This window comes from Podarcis bocagei (genome assembly GCF_964188305.1).
Source record: "Podarcis bocagei genome assembly, chromosome: 5".
NCBI lineage: Eukaryota > Metazoa > Chordata > Lepidosauria > Squamata > Lacertidae > Podarcis > Podarcis bocagei.
Window position 1 is genome coordinate 63,868,247 of NC_138129.1, and position 11,646 is coordinate 63,879,892.

Sequence of the window (11,646 nt, forward strand, 5' to 3'; positions counted from 1 at the left end):
TCGGTATTTGCCCATTTTCTTTGCCCGTTTCACGTGATGTGCTTTTTATGTTACATGCCTGATTAAAAATTTAAACATTGTCACCATCAGTGTTAAAATATCCTGCCAGCGTATCTCTAATTATGCTTATTCTGTCTGCTCCAAGCAGGGACTGACATTTCTGGGGCAGGATCTGGCTGGTGATAAGCTGCACAGCAACTATCCAAAAGCCACTTCTTTTTTAAAAAAGAGAGATTCTTGCTTTTACAAAATCTTAGTCACCATATTGAATGGTAGCAACTGCTGTGGAAACATGGACTTCTGCTATTGTCAGTTGACGGGCAACAGGGCTTTCCTTTGTGTAATACTGACACTTAAGAACATAATAATTTTTTTCTGGGATCAGATCAATCTCCATTTAGCTAATATTCTGTTTCCAGCATCAGGAAGTCAAATGCCTCCAGAAGGGGTCATAAGCAAGGCACAAAGAAGTAATCCAACTTCTAGTATTCAAAGGTATACTTGTTCTACACCTGGAGGCTCCATGTAGGTTTACCAATGTCTAATTGGCCATTACAGCTATCTTCCTTAGACATCTATAATGTCAGATTGCAAGCAGCATGTTAATCCACACCAGGAAAATAATTTTATTTATTATTACTATTATTTATTAAATGCGTAGATCCATAGATCTCGGGGCAGTTCACAGCATAGAAACAGAAAATAAAAACACCAAGTACATAATAAAAACAAGAACAAGAACATAGCAAACCCATAACACCCCCTTCCACAAACACATGGAAAAGGACATTGAATGTTAATCAGCCAAAGGCCTGGTTGAAGAGGGAAGTTTTTGCCTGGCGCCTAAAGATGTACAATGAAGGCACCCAGCGAGCCTCCCTGGGGAGAGAATTCCACAAGAACCACTGCAGAAAAGAATAGGGAAGTATCTCTGAAAGTTGCCAGAGCCATATGACTTCCAATTTGGACCACATCCAGTCCATCTGTGGAAAGGTTTTCTCTCGTACCTCCTTATTGGGCAGTTAATTGAACCAAGGTAGCTGCAATAACTTTTAAGACAGTAATCTTTAAAGCTATATCACCTACATTGGTTCAGTTAATTGCCCAATAGAAAATAGGATTGATTTCCAGTAGAAAAAAATAAGAAATTGCCCATGCCTCTCCACATTATTCAAATAGATCCACAACGGTAAAGAAAGGATTTGGGAGTCATAAAGGCTGAATTCCAAAATATTAAGTTTAATATCTTAAGAACATTCCACTCATTAAGCTCAGTGGCTGGTACTGCCCTCTGAGTAAATATGCGTATCTACTTGCTCTGTATTTGACTCAGCATCCCAGTTCTTAGAGCAGGAGTGGGGAACATGTGTCCCTCCAGATGTTGTTGGCATCCAGATGTTCTCACAACAACCTCACGCTCTCCCAGAATAGTCAATGATCAGGGATATTGGGAGCTGCAGTCCAATAATATTTGGAGGGGCACAGATTCCCCCCTCCCAACTGTGGACGACAGACAAAGATGACCATCGTTAAAAGCAAATTATTTCTGTAGCAGTGTTACAAAATGTTAGTTCAATGGGGACAGCGAGGAGGGAGTCAAGATACAGAGTATGTGACTGATGCTAAGGGATACTCTCTGTTTATGCCATTCAGGTTTTGTTTTTTTGTAAATCATTCCAACGGCTCATCCATGTGAAAACCGTAATTCTGTCAAGGTCAGAGAGTCAGAAATTTCCTGAAAAATCACTTTCATTTCAGCAGGTAAATAAAGACTCGTTCTTCACAGCATCCTAAGTAGGCATACCCTAGAACAGTTAAATTATGAATACAGCACATATGTTCCATATCATATCATTTACGGCACACTTTAGCATAGAAAGAATGCTTAGGAGAGAATGGTGGAATCATTCACTAAATGCATTTCAATAACGTAATTTAGTTCATTAAAGTCACCCCATTTACAGTAAATCAAGATCATCATCGGCATTGCAGACAGTATACAGTTGTTTGTTTGAATAGTTAAGCTAGGCAAGTCAATTTCTTCTGAAGGTCAAGGACGCCGTTGTTTCCATTTTCTGTTATAAAAAAGATACAGCCTGTATCATAAGATAATGGAGTATCATCTCAACATAATCAAACAACACCCCCCTTTCCCAACCCCTGGTTGGTTATGTAATAAAACTGTCACTGTAAAATATATTTAAATATTAAAAACTATTTGCATAAAACATTTCTCCAACAGAGCCTCTCTTTTTTCTTTTTCTTTTTTGCAACAAAGTGCACAAACTAGTAACTTTGAAAGGATTTGTTTCTGCAATTTCACACTCCATAGTAAGGATGCAGATTGCTTCTTATTTTTACAACCAATTGCTTGGCCCACATAAATGTTGTTATAAAAAGGATATTTTCTTTTCCTTTGTAAGATGTTCATTCTATGATTTTTTTAATTTTCCATACCCACCTCTTATTCACACAACAACCTTGTGAGGAAGAGACAGGTCATGGCTGGCTAAGGTTGTACTTGTGATTTGCAACTGACTGGGGAAGTGGACTTGGGTTTCCCTACTTCTAGAATAATGCTCTAAATACTAAACTACTAAATACTAAATACTAAACTACACTGGGGCAGGAGGTTGTTTCGCACTTAAAATCACTTCCACTGCTGCTATTTACTGAGAAAGGGAGAATTTCATATGGATAATTTGAAATCGTTGTCGTCGTCCCTGTCCCGTCCCCCCCATGGAGCAAATAGCAAATTTTAATTGGGAAAGCAGGTTTACCCCTCACCCTGTACCACTCTCTGTCATAATTTGAACTGCCCGCCTCACCTTCCCTGCTATTTATTTTTCTTTCAAATACATGATAGATCCTCATCATGGATCTTCAACATCATGTCAAACATTCTCCTAGGTCACAGGGGATTTAAGACACAATTCTTCAACAACGATTTCCTTGGCCTAGTTGTTCCCAACTGATAATTCACCAGTAACTGGCGTCTTGTAGATAGGAAAGTTGTTCAACGAAGGTTCACACATTACACAGAAGCACAAGTGGCTTGAGGAAAATGCAGAATCATGGATTTTACCTGTGTGGAGAACCATGAATCCCAGTGGTCTTTGGAATGCCCAGATTTCACTGCAGCTGAGAAAAGATGAGTAAGAAATTAATCGTGTAAATAAAGTGGAAGCACACACAAAGAATATTTTACATCAAGGTGCAGTGGCAAATAATAAGGGCATAGGTAAGGTGTGATATAAATCCACCCAAAGTTTCTCAGCACCTTGGAAGTATGAGATGGTCATCTGAATCTTTCTCATTTTTATTAGTACTCAGTGACATTATGCTTTCCCCCAGTATTTTAACTAGTTAAATAATGTCTTTATAACAAGTCTTTATATCCTAAGATACAGAACTGTACTATATGCACAGGACTGAAGATGTCAATAATTTTTAAAGCAGTTTTTGTTGCCCTTTTTTTAAAAAAAAAACACCTCTTACTTTCTTGGATAGTTTTCAAACAATATGGGATGGCGACTGGGACATTTTAGCCTTTGGGGCATCCCCCCCCCATCCTGGTTCCTGCAGAGGGTCATCCATTTAAGTTCAGACAACGGCATTAGTCATTCTCTGATCAGAACAGCTATTGGCACCATTATTTAGCACCTCTTTACTGGGGCTGAATTTATTTCTTCTCAGTAGATAAACACCTCACCCCTGCTAATTAGTGACTCCACACGATATCCCTGAATAAAGTAAAAAAGGGAAGCTTGGCTTTTAACATTTTGTTCAGTCATGGACATATGATTAGTCTAAGGAGACAAACAGTCGTACAGGCTCAATCTCTCATTTTATAAAAGCTGAGCAATAATTTATTCCCTCACAGATTATTTTGAAGAGACAGGTTATAATGCACTTTACACATTATGCATGTTGATATTAGAAATTATGAATAATATTTAATTTGCACCTGAAACAACCAGACAGTATTTCCAAGCTTTTTATATCAGTATGTATTGTGTCCAAACTCTCTTCCCTTCTTCCAGTGGAGATGGACTTGTGTCCTTCAAGTGGGATGGGTAGGACTAGCTCCTTTTAAATACATTGTCTTGTGAGTATTTAAGTGTGGATGTTGTTTCTTGCTGTTTTCATATGCTTTTAATGTCTTTGTTCCTTTGTTTTTCCTGTGGAAGTCACTTAGAGGCATTTGAGTGCAAAAAAGTGACTGATAAATAAATATCCCTCCACAGAATAAACTTGACTAACAGGGATGCAAAAAGGCCACACTTCCTGAAATCTGGCCACCTGCCTGCTTTCACAAAGTGGAGGTGAAGGGAGCCATTTGCATTCAAAATGAGCCAGGCTGGTGCCCCCAGAGCAGTGTACCAGACACTAACACCACTGAGGACCTGCTAATCGGTTGCTCTTTTCACACATCATTGAGGCTTAGTAGTCAGGAACCGGTAGGCTTCAACAGTTGCAGAGCAAAGCCCAGCACTGGTTTACTCATGCTAATGATATCTCAGAGATGTCCGCTGAGAGAGAGAGAGAGAGAGAGAGAGAGAGAGAGAGAGAGATGTCCGCTCCACTCCAAGGATGTTGTTTCTGCTGAGACCACACAGCAGCCTCAAAGCACCATCCAAAACGATAAAATCTACCCTGCCAATTGTGAATACCATGACTCTAGCCCTTTACTAAATGGTCTCCTTTACTAGACAGGCAATTATGGTGCTGAAGGAGACTCTTGAGAGTCCTGTGGACTGCAAGAAGATCAAACCTATCCATTCTTAAGGAAATCAGCCCTCAGTGCTCACAGGAAGGACAGATACTTTGGCCACCTCATGAGAAGAGAAGACTCCCTGGAAAAGACCCTGATGTTGGGAAAGATTGAGGGCACAAGGAGAAGGGGACGACAGAGGACGAGATGGTTGGAAAGTGTTCTCGAAGCTACCAACATGAGTTTGACCAAACTGCGGGAGGCAATGGAAGACAGGAGTGCCTGGCGTGCTCTGGTTCATGGGGTCATGAAGAGTCGGACATGACAAAACGACTAAACAACAACAAAACAGTAGTGTTAGGTTTAAAAACACAATCCTCTGAAAGGTTGGTCTGCTCAAGCTTCACTGGGTTGCATTCAACTACCTTTCACTCAGAGAAGTCCCACTGATATTAATGAACCTTAGTTATGGCTATTGATTTCAGCTCTGGGTAGAGGTTAGTTGAATACAACCCCCACTGAAATTACACCTGGAGTAAGAATAATGCCCACAGTTCCCACAAGTGACTGACGTTATTCCTGCTGGCTTTTGGTGGGAAGGGATAAGGAAAATATGAAGATACCTAATGCTGAATCAGAACATTAGCCTATCAAGCTCTGTACTTGTCTGCACTTAGTAGCAATAGCTTTGAGGCAGGACATTTTCCCAGCCCTACTGGGAGATGCCAGAGATTGCCAGAGACCTACATTGGCTCCCAGTATGTTTCCAAGCACAATTCAAAGTGTTGGTGCTGTCCTTTAAAGCCCTAAACGACCTCGGCTCAGTATACCCGAAGGAGCGTCTCCACCCCCATCGTCCAATCCGGACACTGAAATCCAGCTCCGAGGGTCTTCTGGCAGTTCCCTCACTGCAAGAAGTGGGACGCTGTCCCGTCAGATGTCAAGGAAATAAACAACTATCTGTCTTTTAGAAGACATCTGAAGGCAGCCCTGTTTAGGGAAGTTTTTAATGTTTGATGTTGTTGCTTTTTTATTATTGTTATTGGTGTTCTGTTGGAAGCCGCCCACAGTGGCTGGGGAAACCCAACCAAATGGGAGGGATATAAATAATAAATTATTATTATTATTATCATTATTGAACCTGCGACCTTCTGCATCTACCACTGAGGTACAGTGCACGTACTGTGCTGCCCTTGCAGTGGTTGACTGTATGTCCAGTCTAACACAAGTCAAGATTTGCCTCTACATCCTTTCTATACATCTGAATAACTGATCCTTACACAAAACATTTATTGACCTTCTTAGATGTATATCTGTTACTAATCGAAAGCATTGGACCTATGGTTTGGACAAAATAATGCTCAGGCCCTAGAGGTCACTTATTTTAAAATTATGCTGGCTGAGACTAATGACTTCTAAGGCTGGCCCTGCAACCTGAGTGCGCACTTCTCATCATGGCTATGAACTCGCCACACATCACCCTTATTTTGCTGTGGTACATATAGAGCGGACATGATAAGAGTTGTTGGAAGTGCAAACAAGGTCAACACTGTAAGGTGCTTTAGCAAATGTAAGTACTCACCTGAAGTATTAAAAGAAATAATTGTGACAATTGGTTTCCATGGTTGTTTTAAAAATGGGAAGTTAGAGAATGAGAAACTTGCTAGGCAGCAGGGCTATTGAAGAGAACACTGACAGCAGGGAACACACGTGAGACCAATAAGCTTCCCCATCTTCCAGGGCATTGGGGGAGAGAAGCTCTGGGCATGCACAAAGGCCACAGATGGCAGCTAAATCTCTTTGTAATAGGCTCTCTGGCCACAGCTGTCCCAGGAGTGACAGCTTGCAAGGAAATGGTCCTGGTAGAGATGATCCTGGCCACTGATGAAATCCTGGCAGTGCACACCGAGGCAGAAATGCCAAAGTTTCTGAAAGGCTGGATTGTTTGCTGGTGGCAGGAATGGGGGGTTAGCACCACAAAAGATTAGACTGGAGTATAACTGAGGCTCCACATGCCTTGCAGGATTCCAAGACCAACAGCCTGCAGCGCCTTGCAGGAAAAGCAAAAAGAAGAGGTAGAAGTAAGTGAGCTTCCGCCTGACATGGCGCTCAGTCAACACAGCCCTTTGCCTAGAATTCACTCATCAGACTAAGCAAATCCCAGCATTCTAGTAGACCAAAGGTCCGTGATGTGGGTCAGTCTCGAGTTCTATCACTTGACACGAGGTCAAGTCAGGTTCTCTATGGTATAAAACAGGAGCAGGGGAGCTATAGACCTCCAACTCCCATCATCCTTGACTATGAGCCATACTGGCTGAGACTGATGGGATCTGGAGTCCATCAACATCTGGAGGGTCACATCACACCGGGCATAAGGTGATGGATGGGAATAGACATAGTGGAGATAAGTGTCCACATGAAATTGCAGTGATTTCAGTTATACCTACTTGCAGTGCAAGTCTGAAGGGGTTCTGAGCAAAGAGCCCCATACTGGATCTCCCCGTTCTATCAGCGGGCACTGGAAGGCTTATCAGATGGGGATGGTGAGCATTGGAGGCAAAGGTGGCAGTGCTCCAAACAGCAGCAGATGAGCAGATCTAGATGCCATTTAAATTTCCCACAATGCCCCACAGCAGCACTACATCCGTGGCTTTGTGAGAAGCCACCTAGACTGGCCTACTAGTGTTACTCGGAGTGCCAGGATGAGGGTGGGAAATGTTTACAGCAGGACTCACAACAAGTACCAGTAGTAGGCCCTGCCAGGCCTCTGGAGCTCCAGCAGTTGCCTAAGGATGGCAGGTGCTGATGTTGACCTGGCCTGCTTGTGTGCATAACCCTTTGGTTTCGCAAAAACGCTGTCCCATTGATATACATTCCCTAAACTCCTGCCCACCTGTATCCTAGGCTTACTTAAGCTTTTGTCTTTCTGTGTCTCTGTTCTTTAGACCTCCCCACCATAGGTGCCAACTGCCTGGATCCTGGGTGCCCAAGCACTCACAAAATTCCCCATGAAGTGGCCGGGTACCCTCAAATTTTGGTGCCTGAGCCATGCATTCTGCATGGCACCCACAGCCCTGGGCACCCATGGTCACGGGGTCAAGTTGGCACTCCTGCTCCACACCATCCCGAGTTCCTTCCTCTTTGGATGGATGAATTGTGCCTGGATTCAGGTGTTACTGAGAAGTTCGACCTTTAAACTTGGTGTTTCATGATGCAGGTCTCTCAGGATAAGCTTGCGGCCAATATGGGCCAATATCTCTCAGGTGAAAATATGGGATAAACTTTACTTATATAGTAAAAATGCAAATTTACTATACTTACTTTTGGGATACTGGTCTTGTAATGGCAATGGATAACTCAGTCATCTGTACCACTAATTGGATAGACTAGATTAAATTAGATTATTTTATTAGATTAGATTAGATTAGATTAGATTAGATTAGATACTAGGTGTGTTAATAGGATACTGTTATTTTGTTACAATGTCCATAGAGACAAGTAAGGTACTACCCCAGAAGTCTGTTTACAATCTGGAAATTTTACCATTGTGTTATATGTAGCAAGGGGAGAGGATGTTGTGCTTGGGTGGTAGTCATAGATTGCTCTCTGTGGTGGATACACTGTGAATCATCACCCAAACGAATGTTTAATAAAGCAATAAACCTGTTCAAGAAATCAATTAACTGTACTGCAAGGTTATGCTTTGAGTCTGTCTATACCATGGGAAAGGAACCTAGCCATTAGGTTTATATGCAATGTGGATAGCTGTGCCGCATAAAAAATTAAGCAATTAGTGATCTTAATTCTCAAAAAGAACTGCCTGCTACTGTATATTACTACAGCTTTTGCTCAATTAAAATAGTTCACAGTCAGCAAAAACAATTTCTGCTCTGTAATGACATAATGAAATAATTATATGCAAAGGAGGACTTCTGATCTTTTTAATTATTCTATTCTTCATTTTTAAAGGGGCTATTTGAAAACGCACTCTTATAATTGATTGCTATAAATCAGTCAAACGCATTCTAAGGATCATAAATATTCTAACTTTTAAAAGACAAAGAAATGCTAAATATTCAATGAAATCCTTCAACATTCAGAAAATTTAATCTAGGGTAAAAGGATAGAGTGCTCTTTTGAAAGTAAAAAGTAAATTTGTTGTCCTGTGAAAAATGAAATATCTTGAATGTCAGTAACAGAAATGGAATTAACAAGAGATCTTTTTATTGTTTTTTAAGGTCATTAGGCTGTGAATTCTATAATTATGGAAATTGTCAGTCCAGTTCTGTAGAATGTTTGCTCCCATCCATAAGGTATTGGAATGTTCAATCAGTCTCTCTCGTGGGAAAGTTAGGTCATAACTGTAAGTGTACCAGCAAAATTGAATTAAGCAAAGAGATTTCATTAGTATTTATAGCCAGAAGGCATCTGTAAAAGTACAGGGCAAAGAAGTTATGTGGAAGTCAAAGGAGAGAAAAAATGGGTTTCTAGTGACAAAGGCAAATCTGAAAGAGATATAAGTGTATAATGAATAAAGGCTATTGAACGCTGTTCTGAAGAAGGAGTTGCAAAGATGTCAAATATTGATTTTTCTCGGGTATGCCTTTGGACTACATATGTAATTGTTTGGATTTGCTGTCTTCATGATACAACAATATTTGTTGGCGAAGGTTAAAAAGCAGGGTGGGAAACAACCCAAAAGTCAGGAACGTGCTGGAGAATAACTACAATATTTTTCACAGGAATTATTTCAGGAAAGGAAGGTACTTCCTTTTTGCTGCAATCAACTATTTCAAGAATAACATAAAAACTTTTTTTTTCTTTTTAGTGAAATACCATATGATATCTAATAGTATGGTGGCAGCTGTTGTATGGACTTGATATTGAAGAACACTGACTTTATTGATTGTAAATGTCAATTCACACACCACAGATTCCCCGGGGGAGGGGGGCATTGTAGCATGGATGTGCCCACAAAAAAATATCTTACATGTGAGGTTTGTTTTTCATCAGGATAACTGTAGGGACATACAAAATATTTAATGCCTGTCTTGTATATCAGATATCATGGATGGATGTAGTCACCTTGGAATAGTTTATTCAGTATTACAGTCTATTATGCAGACATTGGATGGGATCCAGCTAACTGGCCCCACCAGCACAAGCCCATGAAAGGACTTCCACCAGTACAACAGGGCTCATCCCCTCCCTCTGCATATCCCCACACCACTCACACTGCCCCCAATCCTCCCCTGCTTGGTGGGGCCAGAGACAAAACCAGGAAGAACTTTCTGGCAGGTCCACTCCCCTTCCCGGGGGGGGGGTTTGCACACTGGCATCCGGGACCCCCAGTGACCCGGATTGGGGGCAGAGGGATGCTGCCCATGTCACTGAGACTCCCTGCCGCGTCACCCCACTGCCCCCCCCAGACAACCAATCGGGGCATCCAGGGGGCATAGCCACAGGATGTTTAAACTGTGGCGTGACCAGGGGACGGCCTCCTTTTCGGCTCCTCGCCAAATTGCCTTTGTGATGGGAGGGGAGCTTGTAGCCTCCACCTGCCCCTCCTCGACAAGGGTATCCTGTTAAAGGGATCTGGGGGTGTGGATTCTTTCCAAAGCCTGAGTGTGGACTAGGTCCATGCCATGACCCCACCAGGGACCCCGGGGGTGCCCCGATTTGATGTATATCATCGGGCTCACCCTACCGGTGGTTTACCCTTAGGAGACTCCCTGTAGACGGGCAAGAGTCAGGATATAGTCTGGTTTCACCCAATGCCAAACCTCTCACATCTGTAACCAATAAAGTTGTGGCCTATTTTTGCCCAGTAACCTAAATTATCCATGTCCGTGTGTGTTTATTATATAAGGGAACTACAGGGCCCGGGGCCTTGTCATGCAATGAGAGCTGTACAACAGTGGAGCAGACTCGCACAAGAGGTGACAGACTTTTCTTCCTTGGAGGCTTTTAAGCAGAGGTTGGAGGGCCACCTGTCATGTATGTTCTAGTTGAGATTCCTGTACTGAAAGGGGTCAGACTAGATGACTTCCAGCTCTACAATTCTACGATTCTATGTTTCTATGATTAAACAGTTCTGCTTGCCTGGTGGAACGTTCTGACCTCTCTTCTTCCCACAATCTGTTCCGGGGTTTCTTTCACAACCTGCCGGCTAATTTGGGGTGGTGTGGGGGCATGCAGGGCAAGTGGAAGAAGCCCCGTTGTGCTAGCAGAAGTCCTTGCATCAGAATGCCATCACTAAAATACAATTTATCTGTCGCCACTTCCCAACCTAAGCCTCCATTACCGTTGTGAGGGATCCATGGACTGTGGCTTGCACAAGTTCCACAGTTCCATGGGCAGCTATTGGACAGTGTGTCACTAATGACAGGTGACACAACCCTCTCGACTTGCCACCTGTTGCACTTTGTGCCCTTCTCAGCATTGGTAACTGAGCAATTCCTATCATACTATTAAGGCATTGAAGAGAATAACACACACACACACCCAAAAAAATATTCACCCACTACAAAAGGCCTCCAACACATCATGGACTTTGTCCTTTTCTTTTATCTTTAAAGATTTTATAATCCCCTGTATGGCATTTTTGTGCTCCTCAGGATGCTTTTCAGACCAAACTATACATTTCACATAGTTCTGTGGTTTGGGTTGTTTATGAGGATGAGGATGATAACGATGATTGCAATTTATATTATCTGCCCTTCAGTCTAAAGTCCCAAGGTAGGTTACCAAAACTAGAACACAACATTCATATTAAAGCACAGTACTGAACAATATTATAAAAAGGAGTTTAAAACAACTCAGAATTACAAAAAAAAACAAAGTGGGTCCTAAAAATATACATCTCAAGTGTCAAAAGGATAAAAATTCCAATATTAGAAGAACAAAAAGTCACCACAAAATATTCAATGAAC

The 11,646-nt window shown here is 41.9% G+C and overlaps 1 long non-coding RNA gene across 1 annotated transcript; it reads right to left on the reverse strand.

Moving 5' to 3' along the window:
• Nucleotides 1-681: 681 nt before the first annotated feature.
• Nucleotides 682-10,959, reverse strand: LOC308586828. Its single transcript, XR_014008075.1, has 5 exons — nt 10,817-10,959; nt 8,036-8,100; nt 6,297-6,764; nt 2,984-3,141; nt 682-2,075 (listed from the first exon to the last, which is right to left on the reverse strand). It is a non-coding gene; the product is annotated as an uncharacterized lncRNA (long non-coding RNA).
• Between the last annotated feature and the right edge of the window lie 687 nt (nt 10,960-11,646).